The following is a 21,195-nucleotide window of genomic DNA, read 5'->3' on the forward strand; positions in this document are numbered from 1 at the left end:
AAGGCTAGGGTTCAACAATAAGGGAGGACCTCCCCTATTAGTGGACTAGGGAAGAGGGATAGTAAAGGAAGAGGGAAGGAGTCTGGGACTGGGAGGAGATGAGGAAGCAGACTACAACTGGAATACAAAGAGAATAAATTGTAGAAAGGTCTATGTGTTTGAAATACCACTTTTCTGACATCACTTCATCTTTTCAATAAGCTATACAGCATCATAATTTAATTACTATGACCTGTGGCTTATACATGTAATCTCAGTAGTCAGCAAGCTGGAGTACAAGGATTATGAGTTTGAGGGCAGCTGGGACTACTCTAATGAATTCAAACCAGCCTAGATTACATAGCAAGATGTTTTCTCCACAAAGGCAAAATTACAACAATGACAAACTGGTAAGATAAATAATTCTTTAAATTACAGCAATTTCCAGCATATGTGACTTTACATAATATGATAATGATAATTATAACATTTAAATATATAATTTAATTTTGGTAAAGATAATTATAATAAAAATAAAACTACAATTTAATATTTTTAAGTTTCTTCCAGAAACAAACAAAAAATTGAATTAAAAGTTTTCTCAAGAGAAAATTCAGGTGATGGATACCTGTAATACAAACTCTTGGGAGACAGAGGCAATGGGATATTTGTGAATTCCAGTCCATCATGGTCTACATAGTGAGTTACAGGCCACCCGGAGTTTCATAGTGAGATCACACCCCACATAAAAAGTAAATAATTAGTATGGAACAGTCAATTGATACCTACTGGTAGTTCAAGCTACTCAGGAATTTGAGGCAGAGGACTCAAGAAGAGCAGGAGTTTGAGTCTGGTAACATAGTAAATACTTTTATAAAACAAATGATTGATTCTAACCTCAACTGTTGTCTCAGATCAGATCAGTTTATTTTGTGTTATATTCAATTAAGTGGTTCAATAGTAACTTTTTAAATTTTAAATATAATTTGAATCTGATACAAGCCCTTTCCAACCTACAGTGTTTTATCACTTTTATGTACCTGAATTCTTGGTGTCTCATTTACATATTTTTAAGTGTTTATGGATGTTTGCAACATCAGGACAACCTTGAAACCTGAAAGGTACAATAAGTTGCACATTGGTTTGATTTTCTTTATTGGGTATTTGTTAATTCTTCAAATTTCAATACAGTGTTAATATTCACATTCAGGGAAAACAGATGGAGAGTTCTCTGTTGTGATATCTGTGCTCAGATGGGCTCTCTCTATAGAGCTAAACATTTTAAGGAAATAGCAACTCTGTGTTTACTGAAAGATAGAGAAAATTCTACTTAGGAAAATAGTTCTGGGTTCATAAGCTATCTGGAACAACGGAACATGGACTATCAGTGATCATCCTTTGAAACTCATGTGATTTCCTCCTCATAAGCGCTCCTTAAAGCAATCAGCACCCACCATGAAAGGTTCCACAAGTCACAGCTCTTCCGTGTGGATGACCGTAAGAGAAGCTTGTAATGACAGATGGTTTGGTTAATTACAGAATTAAACTTGGTGTGATTGAGACATGATTTCAGTGAATAATATTTTCCAGACAGAGTTTAAAAAGCAGCTTGTGGTTGTGTAGCCTCTTGCTTGAAAAAGGGAACCTGGTCGCAATGACTACCTTCTATAGTCAGAAAGCATGAGGTTAGAGGATGTTAATCTGACCGCCCAAAGAACCGAGTTCCAGTAAGCTCAAAAAGCTCTAACAGTGTCCCCACCCTAAGCATTGTGAAAGAAAGACTGCTGAAATAGCACCTGGCATTTCACCATAAACTCCGGTAACACTGGCTGACTCAGTGACCACAGTGAAGGGAAAGTACATAGGGTGTTCAGCAGGCCATTCTGGGTCAGCCCTGGTGGTAAGTATGGGCACCCATCAGAGAAATCACAGTTTTCACATGCAGCAAGTGTAAAGCAAGCTTAGAAACATGGAATTTCAGCACTGCAGATGTAAACATGTATAAAAGGAGCATCTTTTGCAGTGATAGGATAGGTACTTTTCTTGTTGGGATTCACGTATTTCCTCCTGGGAGGAACTTGGAATTGAAATAGTTAGCATATTATATGACTAGAAATCGGATTTAGAGTAAGCATATTTCCTGTGGATAATTTGCAAAAGCTATGTTTTACTGTATTTGACTACCTTGAGCAGGTTTAAGAGAAAACATCCATTTACCTGCAAATGTCATGATTTCATCCTTTCTTTATAGATGAATAGAATTCTCTCCTGTATATGTACTACCATTTTATCATCCTCTGAACTGTTGAAGGAGATTTAAGGGTTTTTTTGTTTTGTTTTGTTTTGTTTTTCAGTTTCTAACTATTTGAATAGAGCAGCAATGAGCATGGCTGAGCAAGTATCTGTGGAGTAGCGTGTCTACTTCTTCAGCTTTTTGCCAAGTGGTGGCATAGTCATGTCATATGGTAAATCTGTTCATAGCTTGTACTGATTTCCAGAGTGGCTTTACAAGTTTCTTCCTGGAGGGAGTAAGACTTCCTCTGCAACCCTGCCTACATTAGTTGTCTGTGGTGTCTTTTTCATCTTAGGCACTTGGACTGAGAAGAGGCAAAATCTCAAAGCCGTTGGAATTTGCAATTCCCTAATTGATAAAGGTGTTGAATACTTTTTGTAATATTGGTTGCCCATATTTGTATCTTCTTCTGAGAACTGCCCGTTCAGATCCATAGCTCTTTTTTAAATGGGTCATTTGTTCTCTTGATACTTTGTTGTTGTTGTTTTAATTCTTGATATATTCTAGATATTAATAGTCTGTCAGATGTAGAGCTGGAAAATATTCTCTCCCACTCTGTAGGTTTACTTACCCTATAAGTTTCTAGTTCAATAGGAACTCTAATAGTCAAGGGGTTAACTCAGACTCAGAAAGATGGATATTCCGTGTTTCCTCTTATTTGTGGTTCTTGGCTCTATATCCATAGGTTTGCGTATATAACCTAGAGCAATCATAGAATCCAGGAAAGCGGGAAGGAGAGCATACACAAACAAGTGCTAGGGTTAGCCAGACATAAGTGCTATGAAAGAATAATTGAAAAAAAAAGTGGAAGATATTGGCTTGAACTGAGAGAGGATTTGGAAGGAAAGTACAGAAGGAGAGTGAGGAAGAGGAATACATAGCATTAAGGATGCTTTAAAAAGAGATATTATGTCATTACGTTCTATATACACATACCTAAAATTTACACGATAATTCCATATATATTTATGTATTTGAATCAAAGTATGGCACTGGTGTAAAAATGCTTCATCCAAGAGACAAAGACTATCTAAGAAACACCCCAATGTCAGGCAGGAGAAACTTCCTCTCAAGTTGTTGGTCAGATGAGTCTAAAATATCTCCAAAGCATGATAGGCTAGTGCTGTCATTGCCTCCCAGAGTTGAAAGACAAGGGTCTCTAGTGCTGATGGCATGACTCTCCAGAAACAGACTTTGGCATGTGTTCTATGAAACTGATCCAGAAGCCTCATTCTTGAGGACTGACTTGCATAATATCTGAAGGAGCTACGCAAACTTCTAAGGAAAAGGAACACTCATTAGCCCTACCCAGCTGTAAAACCAATGAACCACAACAATGACTGCACTGATAAAATTTCCGCAATGGTGAAATAGTCACTTCATTTTGGGGGCTACCAACAGCTGTTTAAATGAATTTAAGGACCACTCAACAGGAAATAAAATCATGTCTGGTTCTGTAAACATAACCAAATACATGTGGTTGAAGAGGTCATAGGCCTGAATGAATAATTTACTATCACATTTCCAAACCCGTATAATATCCTAACTGCACTCTAAATACTTATCATTATGCCCACAGATAAGTGTGGCTCTCAACCCCTCATCAAAGAAGCTTGTTTTTGCAGCAAGGGACAAAAACAGAGATCCGCACTTGGCCAAAATGCCAGTGGATGCCCAACACCAGTTGACTAACCTACAACATCTGTGCATCAGACTCTGGAAATACTGTGAACAGTAGGTCTACCCTAAGATTGTATCTTTCAGTTATGACAAAGATACTGCACTTATGGAACTCAAAACAACGAGTGCCTAAGATTTGAATAATTACAACAGCAGGTAGCAACCCAAAATAAATAAGGGCAATCACTTTTACTTAAAGATTCACAAGCAATTAGAAAACCTGGTTTGGAAAGACGCAATCTTCCTCAGGCCTGAGACCTTCAACTTGTTATCCAATACCCAGGTATAATCTCTAGAAACATACACTTGCAGATAATATGGGATAGACTCATAAGACTGTATTAAGTCATTCATTTACATGTAACTATAAAATGAATGTGGACGTGAGTGTAGGAATGTATGAGAGGTGTAGGAGGAATACTTGATCTTTATAAAATATAATAAAGTGATAGAATTAGCAGATTATATGTGACATCATGTAAGTTATATAAGGTTAATGGTGATGATAGTGTAACTGCAGCCTATTGTCACAGGGATAGAGTCATTAAAGATTAGTATAAAGCTAACTGGAAATTTTAAAGTGTCACAATTTATGTAAATTTCACTTCAGTTCTCATACATGCTTTTATTATATTGATAATATTTGTTCTATTATTACCTTTATTTATAACCCTCCCTGACCCATTAACCTCCTTCTTTTATTTTAGCAGCTATTCTGTTTATATGTATTTCCTTTTCCCAAGTCTATGTAAGAGAAAATACTTCTCTTTCTCTTTCACGGAAATAGAAAATACTTTTCTTTCATGGATTAATTTGTTTAACATCGTGTTTCCCCAGGTCCTTTCAAAGTCCTGATTTCACTTTTGTTTATTGCTGAAGAATATTCCACTGAGTATAAATAGCAGATCTTTTCTATTATTGGCCTACTGGTGTACCCTTACGAGGAACTTTTCTCTAGAAGTATAAAAGAAAATGAATGCAGATACACACACACACACACACACATATATATGTATGTATATACATATATGCATATGCATGAGAGTATTTAGGAGATTGGCTTACACAAGAGTTACTTGGTAGTCACATAATGGCAGTCTGTGTACTAGACTAGACAGAGGCAGGCTACCTCTCCAGTCTGCCTACGAGAGAGGCAGCAAGCTTGTTGACTTCCCATGAAGGTGAACCCCTGAATAGTTCCAACCCTAAACTGCCAAACTGTTTATCCTAACTACCCATTGCAGTAACCACACATTTGGAGAGTGAGTCTTTTCTTTCAGTTTATCCTCTTCGGAAGTGTCTTGACAGGTGTACCTAATTGTATCTTCTAAGTGATTCTATATCTTGTCAAATTGAGAATTAATGACAATTAATGACAGGGTAGTTTTATAACTTAGCAACTTTGGGTAGTGAGGTGAAAAATGAAATTGTATTGTCATCTCTACTCTATGGCCACTGTGATTTTAGGTAACTAGCCAGAGGAAATAGTTTTGATTTAAGATTATTATGTTTTTGAAGCAGAAGTAATGACTCAGTGGCTAGGAACACTTGTTGTGTAATCATGAAAATTAGATTTTAGATCCCAGCAGCCGTTATAGCAATTTAGGTAGCATACAAATACTTGTAACTCCAGCTCTGAAGGATTCAATGCTCTTTTTCTCATTGGGGCGCCCACAGGCATATGCACCTGTACACATTCATCCATATAAATATAAAAATTGTAAATAAAGACACAAACAGCTTAAAATGTACTTACATTTAAATTATAATATTAGTTTTATGATACCTTCATATTTATTTCTATAATGGATATAAGAACTTACCTTTACACTGGTGATATAAAAATGTTTCCCCATTTTCTCCAGTGTTTCTGTGCTTTATTTTCTTAATGGTAATCATTCTGACTTGTGGCAGTAAATCTTCATTGCTAATTTGGATTCCTATGAATCCAAATAGTGTTAGTCTTTTACATGCAATTACCTCCTACTTTCTACACTTTTTCTTTTTAAAGATAGTCTATTGATATTAGTACATTTGTGGAGATTCACTGAGATTTGTGTAGATTTACACGAGCACACAAGAGCACACATATAAATGTCAGGAACAACCTAAAGAAGTCAATTTTCTCCTCCAACTCTGTGTGACCCAGGAATAAAATTCAGACCTTCAAGTATGGCAATAGGTACATATAACACTGAGCTATCTAGTTAGTTCCTTTGTGTCTGTTTTCACGGAAACACCACACTTATTTCTGTAGAAGTTTTACACTTACTTTTTTATTATAGCTTTTACTAACATATGTATATTCACTGTATTAATTCTGATATGAGTTCATGACCATGCAAGTGTTTTTATCTTCTAATATCTTCTGGTCTACTTTGATAAATGTTTTTTTTTATTTTATTTTAGAGGGCTTTCACCACCTTAGCTAGGGTTATTTCTCAATATTTACTTTTCATATTCTGGTGAATGACATCATTCTTCTTTGATGTAGCATATAGAAAATCTGTTGTTTTCTTGTATGTTGATTTTTGTCTCCAGGTAACTTGCTGCAAGTTTTATTTAGTCTTAGAGTCGTCTCCTAGAGCTGATAATTTCTTTAAGATGTAAGTTCAGAACAGATAAAATATAAATAAATTGACTTCTTCCTATCCTTTGTGTATCCTTATTTCTTTCTGTTTGCTTTTCTAAGACTTTAAACAATATATTGAGTGAGAATGGTGAGAATAGCCTCGTTTTTTATTTTTAAAGAAAAGTCATTAATTTTACCCAAGAAAATAGTTTTCTTATATGTCGTATTTAAATAAGCATGGGTATGAGCTTACTATGCTATTTTTAGCACTTTTATTATGAACCGTATTCAAATTCAACAAATGAGATGATCCAGTGGCTGACATTGTTTCTGTTTATGTGTTCTATTAAGTTTGCTGCTTTGCAAATGTTGAAATAGCATTAACATTAAATCAGTTCAATCATGGTGTGTCGTTTTGTGTGTATATTAAATGTATACAAGGATATATGTATAAATTTGTGGAAGGAAACTCAAACTCACATTTAAAGAAAAGAAATGCATGACAAGGACTTCTTAAGAAGGCCAGGGGACAAACCTTAATGTTTGTCTTAGCTTTCCGCATTGTATGAGACATGGCCTTTTATTATTTTTATACACCACTACATACTCCACACTAGTTTGTTCTTGGAGATGGATTCCTCTGTCTCCATCTCCCATCCTGCTACAGAAGCACAGGGAAAGCACACACAACCTACTATGCCTGCTTTCCACTGAGTTTGCAGGTGAGTCAGGTCCTCCTCGTACTTGCAAGGAAAGCACTTTTCCCACTGAGCATCATCCTGCCCTGTAGAAATTAACTTGACATAAGGAAGCTTCATAAAGCAATATTTTAATTACAGATAGAAATGCTGTTGAAAAAATATAAATTTAAATTTCTTTGACAATTGTTTTGATATGCAGGTATTAATCAAGTATGTTTTATTATTTTCCATCTCAAATTGAATACTGTTCCATTTGGATTTTGAAGTCTGCCAGTCTATTTTCAGCTCCATTCGATTCTGACCAAATAAAATATACATTTCATTAAGTGTAGGAAATTTGGAGAGCTTTTCCCACAGCACTCTTTAAGTTGCAATGGTATACTATGTAAAATACAGCATTTTCATTGGTCATTGGCAATGAAATCAGATATGATTATCTCTATGGAATTTTGTGCATCAAAAGTCAGGCTTGTAACCAGGGCATACCTAAATTTACTAGCATTCCAGCATTGGGCAAAAAAGCAAGTATCATTACCACAATTACTTGGCTCTATCTGGCTAATAATGAATAAAAATGGGGGATATAGACAAACAGGTGTGGGCTTATAGGAAATATTATGAGAAGCCTTAACCCCCTCGTTGGAACATCCTGCGTCAGTTCTAGAACTAGCAGTGGTGGTGTCCGAGGTCTGAGTAGGTTCAGGAGACCATTGCCCCCAGGGGCGAGACGTGCTTCATGCCAATTGACTAACTCCATGTTTTCCTCCACTTTTGAAAGTCATTTAAGGTTCTTAAATTATTTTTCCCTTTTTTTTTTAATTTTTCATCAATTACACTTTATTCATTCTGCATCCCCCCATAAGCCCCTCCCTCCTCCCCTCCCAATCCCACCCTCCCTCCTCCCTTTGCTTGCATGCCACTCCCCAAGTCCACTAATAGGGGAGGTTCTCCTCTCCTTTCTGATCTTAGTCTGTCAGTTCACATCAAAAGTGGCTGCATTGTCCTCTACTATGGCCTGGTAAGGCTGCTCAACCCCCCAGAGGGAGGTGATCAAAGAGCAGGCCAATCAGATTATGTCAGAGGCAGTCCCTCTTCACATTACTATGTAACCCAATTGGACTCTGAACTGCCCTGGGCTACATCTGTGCAGGGGTTCTGGGTTATCTCCATGAATAGTCCTTGGTTGGAGTATGAGTCTCTGGGAAGTTCCCTGTGTTCAAATTTTCTTGTTCTGTTGCTCTCCTTGTGGAGACCCTGTCCTCTCCAGCTCTTACTATTTCCCAGCCTCACTGGGTGCCTTTGTCCGTTGATGCCCCTCATGCTATGACTCTCTTCAGACAGAAAAGGGATCTTGGAACTACAGCCACCATTGTTACTACCATCTCATTGGTGGCTGTTGGAGCTACCACTGGGGCATTAGCCATGAGTCATACTGGGCAGACTGCTCAGACCCTGGACAATCATTTAGCCAATGTAGCTCATGCCTTAGTTGTACATAAAGGAATTAATGCTCAACTAAAAGGAAGCTTGATGGTGTTCAGTCAGAGGATTGACCTCATGCAGGAGCAAATTGATACCCTATGGCAAATCGCTCAACTTGGCTGTCAATGAAAATATGCTGGACTTTGAGTCACTAGCACATAACATGAGAACTTTTCCTGTGCTGTAAATCTGTCTAAACAATTGTCGAGCTATATTTTAGGTAATTGGACTGGAGAATTCGATACTACGATGGAGCAGCTGAGAGTGGCCATTGTCACAGTAAATTCTACCAGAGTGGACGCAGGACTAGCCACAGGATTATCATCATGGATTGCTGCAGCCATGAATCATCTGAAGGAATGGGCGGGCATGGGAGCGTTAGCAGGCCTTCTGGTGTTGGTCTCCTTGGTTTGCCTGTGGTATATATGCAAGATTAGAGTCTCACAACAGTGTGATGCAGCCATGATCATTCAGGCCTTTACAACCATTGAAGCAGGACATTCTCCCCAAGCATGGTTGGATACCATAAAAAGCTAAAATGTTATGCTCAGGATGCGAGGCTAAGCACTGCACTCAGGGTCAGCCGCTTTGGACCCAGAGAAGAGCATGTCTGGTTGCATGCGGGTTGATGCCCCAGGTCCCGCCTCTGAGAAAAAGGTATCGGACGGGTCTGATGCTCTTTGGGTGGATGACACCTAAATGAACATCGGTACAAAGTCCCAATTTATTTCTAATATCAGAGATCAGACCTCTACTCTTGCCTGATGCGTCTAAAACAAAAAGGGGGAACTGTAGAGAGCTGCGGAATGCTATGCCTTAAAGATGGAGCTGGTTTCTGCCTTCCACCTTCCCGATGGTTGAGTGCTCTCTGTCAGGAACAATTCCACATTTGGCTAAGGCTGAGGATCTGGCTTGCTACCATGTATGTGGACCTATCTGCATTGCCCACGTGGCACGCTGGGGTTGGCTACCCAGAGGCTATTTAAGCTGTGGGCTGGCTTTCCCCAGGGTCCGAGGATTGTTCAAGGTTCCTGAATAAACTGCATTGAAAAAAAAAAAAAAAAAAGTCAGGCTTGTATCTAATGTTAACTATAAATGTGCTTTCAACTTTTTCAATAGATTAGTACAAACCTCTTATTGTACTTTTCTGGCAAATTAGAATTGTTTCTGATTTAAAAGTTTATTTAAACTATACATTTGACTTTTTTTTTGTGCTCCCCATACCCCAGTCCCTGACCTGCACCATTTCCCAGGACCTATCCCAGTTTGTGTTCTTGCAGACCAACAAAGATCCATGAGCAGCAGGTGAGAGCCCTACCAGCTACTGGCCTTCCACAGCCTTCCTGAAAGAATGGCTGGGTCTGTCGAATGCTCTCTGTGCTTCACCTCCCCTAAGTGCCCCACAAACCAGTTCCTAGGCATGCACCATTTCCTGGGACCCACCCAGACCTGAGACCCAGGAAATCAGTATGGATCTGGGAGCAGCAAGAAAACCAGAGAACTACAGCTATGGGACCATGAGCACTACCTACAGCCCCAGAGATATCAGAAACCATCAGAAATTACCAAGCCTGCTAATAACAGAGTCAACCAAATGGGTTGAGGTAAGCACAAGAACCCCAGGGACAAAAACCAACTATTCTACCAGAGAAAATCCTAAGGATACCATCAAACCAGAAGCACAGGAAAACTAACTTAAATCTAAGCTTATGAAAATGATAGAGTTCTTTTTTTTTTCAATTCAATTTATTTATTTTTTATTTTTTATTTTTTTTATCAGTTACATTTTATTAACTCTGTATCCCAGCCGTGTCCCGATCCCTCATTCCCTCCCAGTCCCTCCCTCCCTCCCTCATCTCCACTGTGCCCCTTTCCAAGTCCACTGATAGGGGGGACCTCCTCCCTATTCATCTGATCCTGTTTTATCAGGTATCTTCAGGACTGGCTACAAAGCCCTCCTCTGTGGCCTAACAGGACTGCTCCTCCCTTCGGGGGTGGGGAGACCAAAGAGCCAGTCATTGAGTTCCTGTTAGAAATAGTCCTTGTTCCCCTCACTTTGGGAAACCAATTGGTTACTGAGCTACCACAGGCTACATCTGAGTGGAGGTTCTAGGCTATATCCATACATGGTCCTTGGTTGAATGTCAGTCTCAGAAAAGACCCTGTGCCCAGATATATTTGGTCCTTGTGGAGCTCCTATCCTTTCCCCATCAGACTAACACTCCTTCTTTCTTATGATTCCCTGTACTCTGCCAAAGGTTTGGTCATGAGTCTTTACTTGATAGAGTTCTTACAAGAAGAAAATTAAACTTTTAAATAATTGACAGAAAATACAACCAAATGTGTGAAGGAATTGACTAAATTCCTTAAAGAAATACAGGAAAATACAATGAAACAGGTGAAGGAACTAGGTAGATTACTTAAGAAAAATGCAAGAAAATAAAACCAAACAGGAGAAGGAAATGAATGAAACTATCCAGGACCAGTAAATGGAAATAGAAGCAATAAAGAAAACACAGTCTGATGCAACCCTGGAGATAGAAAACATAGGAAAGAACAGAAATTACAGACACAAGCATCAACAACAGCATACAAAACATGGAAGAAAGAATCTTGGATGTAGAAGATATGATTGAAAAGATTAATACATCAGTCAAAGAAAATGTTAAACCTAAAAAGTTCCTGACATAAAACAGCTAAGAAATCTAGGACAATATGAAAAGACCGAACCTAAGAATAATAAGAATAGAAGACTCCAAACTCTAAAGGCCCAGAAAATATTTTCAACAAAATCATAGAAGAAAACTTTCACAACCTAAGGAAAGAAATGCCTATAAATATTCAAGAAGCCGATGGATCACTAAATAGATTGGACCAGAAAAAAATCCTCCAGTCATAATGCTAAGTGCTTTCATATAGAAAGTGGACAGAGTTCACACTAACAACTTAACTCACGTGAAAGCTCTAGAAAAAGAAGAAGAAAGCACACCCAAAAGAAGTCCACAGCAGAAATTTAATCAAACTCAAGGCTGAAATCAGTAACCTAGAAACAAAGAGAACAATACAGAGAATCAACAAAACCAAGAGCTCTTTCTTTATCAGAAAATGAACAGGATATACAAACACTTAGCCAAACTAAAAGACAAGGGGAGATTATCCTATGTAATAAAATCAGAAACAAAAAGGGGGCTATAACAAAAGTACCAAGGAAATAAAAAAATCATTACTTCACACATCAAAACATGTACACCACAAAATTGCAAAATTTAAATGAAGTGGATGATTTTCTTGATAGATACAACTTACCAAAGTTATTTTTCCACATGAAGTTAATGGTTGTTCCTTCTAGGTTTGTAAATAATTGTGTTGGTAGACTGATGGGAATTGCATTCAATGTGTAGATAGCTTTTGGCAGGCTGGCCATTTCACTGTTAATCCTACCACCACACAGGCACTGGAAATCTTCCCATCTTCTACAATCTGCTTTTATTTCTTTCTTCTTATCATACAGGACTCTCACTTACTAGATTAGAGTCATCCTGAACAAAAATCAAGTCCAAGTGGATCAAAGAGCTCTACATAACACCAGAGATTCTAAACCTATTAGATGACAAAGTGGGGAAAAGTTTGGAACTCATTGGTATAGGAAACAACTTCCTGAACAGAATACCAATACACAGGCTCTGAGATCAACAATTAATTAATGGCATCTCATGAAATGAGAATCTTCTATAAGTCAAAGAACACTGTCAATATAAAACAGCAGCCTACAGATAGGTGAGAGTTCTTCACCAACCCTAAATCAAACAGAAGGCTAATATTCACAATATACAAAAAAACTTAAGTTAAACATCAACAACTCAAATAATCCCATTCAAATATAGCATAAAGATCTATACCAAAATTTACAAGAGAGGAATCACAAATGGCTGAGAAGCACTTAAAGAAATGCTCAATGTCCTTAGCCATCAAAGAAATGCAAATCAAAATGACTCTGAGATTCTATCTTACACCACTCAGAATGGCTAAGATCAAAAACACAAGTAGCAGGCAACACATCCGGGTGAGAATATGGGGAAAGGAGAATACTATTTCATTGTTGATGGGAGTGCAAACTTGTATGGCCTCACTGGAAATCAATGTGGTGTTTCACAGAAAACTGGTAAGAGTTCTACTTCAAGACCCAGCTATACCACTGCTGGGCATATATACCCAAATCATGCTCCACCAGGCATGGACATTTGCTCAACTATGTTTATAGCAGGTTAATTTGTATTATCCAAAAACTGGAAACAACTTAGATATCCCTCAACCGAAGAATGGATACACAATTTTTGGTACATTTACACAATGGAATACTCTTCAGCTATTAAAAACAAGAACATCCTGAAATTTTGCAGACAACTGAATAGAACTAGAAATCATCCTGAGTGAGGTAATCCACACCCAGAAAGATGTACATGGTACGTACTCTCTTAGAAGCAGATATCAGACCTGTAGTACAGGATAACCAAACCACAATCCACAGACCCAAGGAAGCTAAGGAACAAGGAAGGCACATAGGAGGAGGGCAGTATGTCACTCAGAAGGAGAACTAGAATAGACAGAAGAAGTGGTGGAAGTCAGAGAAATGGGAGGGGGATGGAATGGGGAAGGAAACAATGGTGGGGATCAGATGTGGGGATAATGGGGTGAAAGGTGAGAGGGCCTGACACAAGAAGGAAAACTGGGGGGGGGGAGGCATCTCTTTGTTAGGCTGGAGGCTTATGACAGAGATGGTTCCCGTGAGGAAATGACAAAGAAAATCCAGAACTTGATAATAAAATTATATAAAAAGAAACATCGATTATGATTCAAGCCGAAATGAAGACAGACATTTAAAACATGATATTTCAACTAGAAAACTCAAGGGAAAACCTTACAAGTAGACTGAATCAAGCAGGATAGCATGTCAGGACTCAAAGATAAAGTAGTAGATCTAGACCAAATAAGCAAGAAACATGAAAAAAACTTAAAAACATAGGAAAGGAACACATAGGCAATGGTGCTGTTTTTAAATATAGTCATAGATGACAGAAGTAGCCAAAGTTAGTAGCAAAGTTAATCTTATGGAGATAATATCAAAGGAAAAAAAAATCTTTGCTAAACTAAGAAAAGATATACCTAAACAGACACAAGAAGCAAATAGAACAGCAAATAGACAAGAGCTGCAAACAAAATCTCCATCAAAATAATACTTGATTTCTCAATAGAAACTTTGAAAGCCGGGAGAGCTTGGAGCACTGCATGCTAAATCTTAAAAACAGTCAAGCCTAGCCTTGGGTATTATCACCAGCAAAACTATCTGCTATAAATGAAGGTGAAAGAAAAACTTTCTAGTCTTTTTTTTTCAATTTTTATTTTTACATTAATTATATTTTATTCATTTTGTATCCCAGCTAGAGCCCCTTCCCTCATTCTTCCCAATCCCACCCTACCTCCCTCATCTACTCCAATGCCCCTCTCCAAGTCCACTGATAGGGAGGTCCTCCTCCCTTTCCATCTGACCCTAGCTTTATCCTGTCTCATCAGAACTGGCTGTAGTGTTCTCCTTTGTGGCCTGGCAATGCTATTTATAGAATACAATGAAAAACTGCAATCAAATTCAAAACTCTTGAGTATAAGACTATTTGCTTACAACACTTATTTCCCTGAAAATTAAATTTTCTTAGGTAAGTTAAAAATACTTTGGTTAAAATAGCTGCCAATCTAGGACAGAATTCTTATGTGATTTTCACCTAGCTGCTCACTGCTTTAGTCTAGGTTACTTGTCCAAACTTTCTGGTATTGGTACATTACTGTTTATTAAACTGGTCCTATTAGGTGTATAACATTTCCAAATCCCAACTCTAACAGAATACATTATGTGGTCTCCAGACTTTAGAATCTCCTTCCAACTGTGAGAGGTTCTGTGTTTTCTTTACCTTTCACAATCGTAACACTTTTAAAGGCTAGTGGTTAGGTGTTTTGGTCAGTGGGCCTCAATTTGGCCCTTTTTGAAAGTATTTCATGATTAGACACAAACAAGGGACTTAATGACACTCTATTCCATTTTAGATAGAATATATTATCAGTCTTATTTATGAAGGATACTTGGATTCTTAATTGGTGCATTCCAAAGTTGGTAATTTCTTTTCCATTCTATGTATTGCTGGTTTTAATATGAGGATTATATAAAACTAACAAAACAAGAAGAGAAATGTTTTCTGTCATCTATGACTATGTTTAAAAAAAAACACCATTGCCTATTTTTTCAATAATATTCCTATTTTTTCAATAAATGATATAAAATTTATATAATTTTCTTATTAAGTGTTTGGTAAAATTTACCAATAAATAACTTTGGATTATATACTTATTTATTAGGAAGATTGAAAATATCATTAAATATTTAACACAGTTATAACAAAATTTGCATCATCTATTTCTTTATGAATGAGTACAATTAATGGAAGGATACTGGACAATTTTGTGATTGCTGTTAAATTAACAGACAAAATTATTCTTAAAATTCTCTAACAACTTTTCATTAATTATATTGATCATTTGGCTGTCCTATATTTTACTTTTCATTCAACATTTTTAGTGGTTTAGACATCCCATCCATCTAGTCTAGGGACAAACTTTTAAGTCCAGTGATTACTATTTTTCTATTTTAAAGGTTATTGGCTTCTATTCTAGGCCTGTGCTTTCTACTAACTCAATCTAAGTCAATGTTTTCCTCTTTCTATCTCATTTCTTAAAGTAGGTATTTAGAAAGTTAAGGACCTGTTCTTATTCCTAATCGGAATATTTAATACAGTGTTTTTCCAGGAAGCATTGACTCCTCTTCTCAATTTTGTATTTGCTGAATTTTTTTTTTACTTTCACTCAAATCAATATATTTAATTTCCTCTGAGGATTCCACCAATTGGGGCCTATTTAGAACAGTATATCCTTATATGTAATGTTTCTCTCATATAATATATGTGGATGAATCTTTTTATTTCTCCAGACTAACAATGAGCATTCTCATCATTCATATTTATGAACATTATGGCCGCTGGCCTATATTACCTTCTTGTGTAGTAATCTGGCATGGCTTCGTTTCACAGTAATGACATCATAATAATACAAATTTTGAAATCTTCAATCCTCTTTTTTGTTTGATGAGTTTTAGAAAAAAATTGTATTTTTCTTTTGTTGGTGGAATTAATCAGTGGAGTGATTTTTCTTGGACAAGAAGGATTCCTTTGCATTGTTTAATGTTTATTTTTACTCACCCATGTTAGTTTATGACATAATGAAATTTATCATGGAGATTTTATGCATTTATACAATGTAGTTGGCCTCCATATATGTCTTTGAGGTCAGTTTACTCTGTAATGTTATTAAAGTCCACTGTTTGCTAAATGGCTTTTTGTCCACATGATTTACATGAAACATAGAAGTTTCTTAGAACCATTTTATTGCTATTTTTGTAACTATTAATTTTGTTATGATTTCTTTTATATATTTTAATACTTTGATGTGGGGTGCATGCACAATATCTATTCCTTACTGCTGATCTGAAATATTATTTTGTAATAACCTTCTAAAAATGTTACTACACTTTTGGCATCATGTCTATTTTGTTTCTGTGTAGTCACCCATACTCTGATCAACATTTATATATGGTATGTCTTTCCATGTCATTATTTCATGCCCACTTTTCTTCCAGGACTTGAAATGAGCCTATAGACAGTGGATAGCTGTAACTAGCTTTTATTCAATGGACTCAGCCACTGTATAGCTTTTGATGGTAAATTTATTCTATTTACCATTCTTCAGTAAAAGAAGACATTCTCTGTCCATTCGTTTGCTGAGTTCTGATTATACTGTGGCTGCTTTGCTCTCTATATACTATAATTTGTTAGTAAATCAAGTTTGTTTTCTGCAGTGCTGTGTTTTGGTTATTTTTTATATTTATATGTGTATAACCACTATATTGTCATTTTTGTAGTTGTCCTGGGGTTTACAATGTCTATTTTATGCTATTAACAACTTACATTCTATTGCAAATAATTATTTAAACTCTTAAATTATGTTCCTCTCAGTTTTAATGCTTTTTATGCTACTGTTTATAACTTTTTGTATTGTGTATCCACTAATAAAGTACTAAAATTATATTGTTCTGATCCCTTACCATCTATTTTTCATATTATTATCAGAGAGTTTTATAAATCATGGTTATAAAATTAATAACATTGTTGCCTTTATGGTGAGTTTACATTTTATACGTTTACATATTAACATTTACCCATTTTAACTTAGCTTCCATTAAAAGTCCTTGTACTACAGGTTTCGATGCTGGACTCTCACAGCTTTTGTTTAAAAAATATTTTCTTCATTTTTGAAGGACAGCTTGCTAGTTGCTGTAGTCTTGGTTGATACTTTTTCTTCTTTAAGTTATTTAAGTGATTTTATCATGTCCTTTTGGTAGAAAATCTGTTAAGAACATTTTTTAACAACTCCTTGTGTGTTACAAGTTGCTTTATACTTATTGCTTTGAAGATTTTCCCTTTTTTAACCATAATTTGATGATAACGTATCAGTGTTTGAATTGCTCTTAGAGGTGGGATATAATACCCAACATTCAGGAAGTTTCAGAAGTTATTTTATAAATCAAAAGTTGTCTTTGTAAGCCTCCCATGATAGGTCTATGGAGTTGCTTGACAGTGTCCTGTAAATCACTAGGCTTTTTTCATTCTTTTTCACTGTTTTCCACCATATTGATTATACTATTTCACTATGAGTGACTAAAATCATGGATTTCTTTATAGTAAGTTCTTCAACTCTTTGCTCTTCTCACACCATATATAGGTTCAGAAATCCCTTTTGATTATGAAAGCTATTTGTGTTCACTATTTTATTTTTCTTCTCTTGAATTGTGTTCTTCACCTCAGTAATTTCTGTCTGCTTTTTGAGTTATTTTATTTTTATTTTGATGATTTCTGATATTGCTAATTTGACCATTGTGGTCTCATTGCACATCATTAAAACAATTAATAGTTTTGCTTTAAATTAAAATGTCATTTGTTTTTGGGGGGACAAATAAGATTTATCATATTTTAAGGAGAACAATATTGTTATTTTAAAATGTATGAACTACATATAGTGTGAAATATTTGTCACAAACCTGTTAATGATCATACCCATGATCTTTCAAAAATTTCTTATTACTAACTTTATTAGAAGTTTTAATTGTGATATCATCACAGTTCAAAGTACTTATATTTAATTTTGGTGCTTACCAATTGTATTGATTAATGGTTTTCACTTTGCTATTTCCATATGTTTTCATATCACGCCTTGTTCATGTCTGTCTAGTTTCTTACTCCATCTTATTCATCAATCTATACAGATTTTACTCTCAGCAGCCATTCATGCGATTTTGCTTCTTAATTTGAAAATCTCTATATTTTGGTGGTAATTACTTTAAAATCATCATTCCTTTGATGGTACTACATTATACCTTTTCATTTTCCTTAGTGATTTACATTACTGTTTTCATATTTCCCTAAATTTGCATCATTCCTCTTAGTACAGAATATCCAGGCTCTCTGCATAGGAAACCAAGCAAGAAGGAGGACCCTGGGTAAGATGATCAATCCTCATTCAAAAAGATAAACAGGACGGACATTGGAAGAAGGAGAAAACAGGAAACAGGATAGGAGCTTAAGACAGAGGGCCTCTGAAAGACTCTACCTAGCAGTGTATCAAAGCAGATGCTAAGACACATAATCAAACTTTGGGCAGAGTGCAGGAAATCTTATGAAAGAAGGGGGAGTTAAAGACCTGGAGAGGACAGGAGCTCCACAAGGAGAGCAACAGAACCAAAATATGTAGGCACAGGGGTCTTTTCTAAGACTGATTCTCGAACCAAGGACCATTCATGGAGATAACCTAGAACCACTGCTCAGATGTAGCCCATGGCAGCTCAGTATCCAAGTGAGTACATAGTAATGGGAACAGGGACAGTCTCTGACATGAACTGTGTGGCTGGCTCTTTGACCACTTCCCTTGAGCCGGCTGAACAGTCTTGCCAGGCCACAAAGAAAGACAATGCAGCCAGTCCTGATGAGACCTGATAAACTAGGGTCAGATGGGCTTGGAGAGGGGCATGAGAGGAGAAGAGGGAGGGAGGGTTGGATTGGGAAGGAATGAGAGAGGGAGCTACAGCTGGGATACAAAGTGAATAAACTGTAATTAATATAAAATAATAAAACAACAATAATAATAAGAGTTCCATTTATTTCATGAAAACCATCCACTGAAATATCAGGGATTAAGAATGTAGTTTTAGCCTCCCAGACTCAAGTCAGTTGTTTATGTATACTTGTGCATGATCTCCAAAAACTGCCTCTTAATATATTGGGTCACCAGCAAGTGATATGAAATGTATAATCTACACGTGGGGGACCAATGAATGCAAAGTACACTACAAATTTCATGTTTGATCTCATGATAGAATTCATAAAGAAATCTGTAGAAAACATTCTCTTCTTGAGTTAGACATCCAGTTTCTATGCTTCCTCACCCCCACTTCCTCGTTGTTTTGTGACTGGGATAATCAAGTTTTATAATATTAAGTTCCTTATGGAAAAACAGAGAGGCTGAAGGACATTATTGATAAGTAGAACATGCATAAACTATTTTTACATCTCTCTAAAGTATCAACTTTATTAGTTCTGCATGTATGTGTAAGAGGTTGTATATTGAAACCCCAACACCAATGGTGAACTGAGACTTCTCCATTCAGAGTAAAAAGTGGAGGACACCACCCTACAAGCCACTAATTAGGGAGACTCCAGAAGTTGTTTTAAATAACACAGTATAGTGCTGTTGCTTTTAGTCCCCCATTCCAATTACACATGCGACACTTTTACTGAAGACACCACTTCGGTTACAAAATGGAGAAACTCTATGAAAGAAGGGAGAGATAGAAAACCTGGAGGGGAGGGAGGGCAACAGAACCAAAATCTGGGCCCAGAGTTTTTTTTTTTTTTTTTTCTGAGACTGATACTCCAACTAAGGACCATGCATGGAAATAACCTAGAACCCCCGCACAGATGTAGACCATGGCAGCTCAGTATCCAAGTGATTTCCCTAGTAAGAGGAACAGGGACTGTCTCTGACAGTCTCAAAGTTAAAAATAAAAAAAATCCTTCCATCATATTTTAGGTAATTGGACTGGAGAATTCGATACTACGATGGAGCAGCTGAGAGTGGCCATTGTCACAGTAAATTCTACCAGAGTGGACGCAGGACTAGCCACAGGATTATCATCATGGATTGCTGCAGCCATGAATCATCTGAAGGAATGGGCGGGCATGGGAGCGTTAGCAGGCCTTCTGGTGTTGGTCTCCTTGGTTTGCCTGTGGTATATATGCAAGATTAGAGTCTCACAACAGTGTGATGCAGCCATGATCATTCAGGCCTTTACAGCCATTGAAGCAGGACATTCTCCCCAAGCATGGTTGGATACCATAAAAAGCTAAAATGTTATGCTCAGGATACGAGGCTAAGCACTGCACTCAGGGTCAGCCGCTTTGGACCCAGAGAAGAGCATGTCTGGTTGCATGCGGGTTGATGCCCCAGGTCCCGCCTCTGAGAAAAAGGTATCGGATGGGTCTGATGCTCTTTGGGTGGATGACACCTAAATGAACATTGGTACAAAGTCCCAATTTATTTCTAATATCAGAGATCAGACCTCTACTCTTGCCTGATGTGTCTAAAACAAAAAGGGGGAACTGTAGAGAGCTGCGGAATGCTATGCCTTAAAGATGGAGCTGGTTTCCGCCTTCCACCTTCCCGATGGTGAGTGCTCTCTGTCAGGAACAATTCCACATTTGGCTAAGGCTGAGGATCTGGCTTGCTTCCATGTATGTGGACCTATCTGCATTGCCCACGTGGCACGCCTGGGTTGGCTACCCAGAGGCTATTTAAGCTGTGGGCTGGCTTTCCCCAGGGTCCGAGGATTGTTCAAGGTTCCTGAATAAACTGCATTGAAAAAAAAAAAAAATCCTTCCAGATAGCTGGCTTCTTTAGTACTTGGAAGTGATATCCAAGTTGCTAGGAGAGGAAAGCCATTGAAGTTCATATTTAGTACTGAACAGTACAGGTCACAATATTGACACATCAGGCCAGATCTCCATTGATATAATAAAGGTATAATTCTTTCTCGTTAGATTTGATGCCTGCTGCACAGGAGAAAACCCATGGCAGTTACTCTATACCCTCTCAAAAATCTCAGGAGTGAGGAGACGATAAGCCTTAGGGAAGAAACTACTATTGTTATTTTGTTAGATCTTATAGTCATACTGCCATTTAAATTACTATTTATACTCAAATAGGGGCTACTCTCAAAAAGAAGAAGAAGAAGTTAGAGAAGCTTATTTTTGATGTGACTAGGGGTGAAGGCAGAGATT

The sequence above is a fragment of the Meriones unguiculatus genome, chromosome 8, assembly GCF_030254825.1.
Source record: "Meriones unguiculatus strain TT.TT164.6M chromosome 8, Bangor_MerUng_6.1, whole genome shotgun sequence".
Classification (NCBI taxonomy): Eukaryota; Metazoa; Chordata; class Mammalia; order Rodentia; family Muridae; genus Meriones; species Meriones unguiculatus.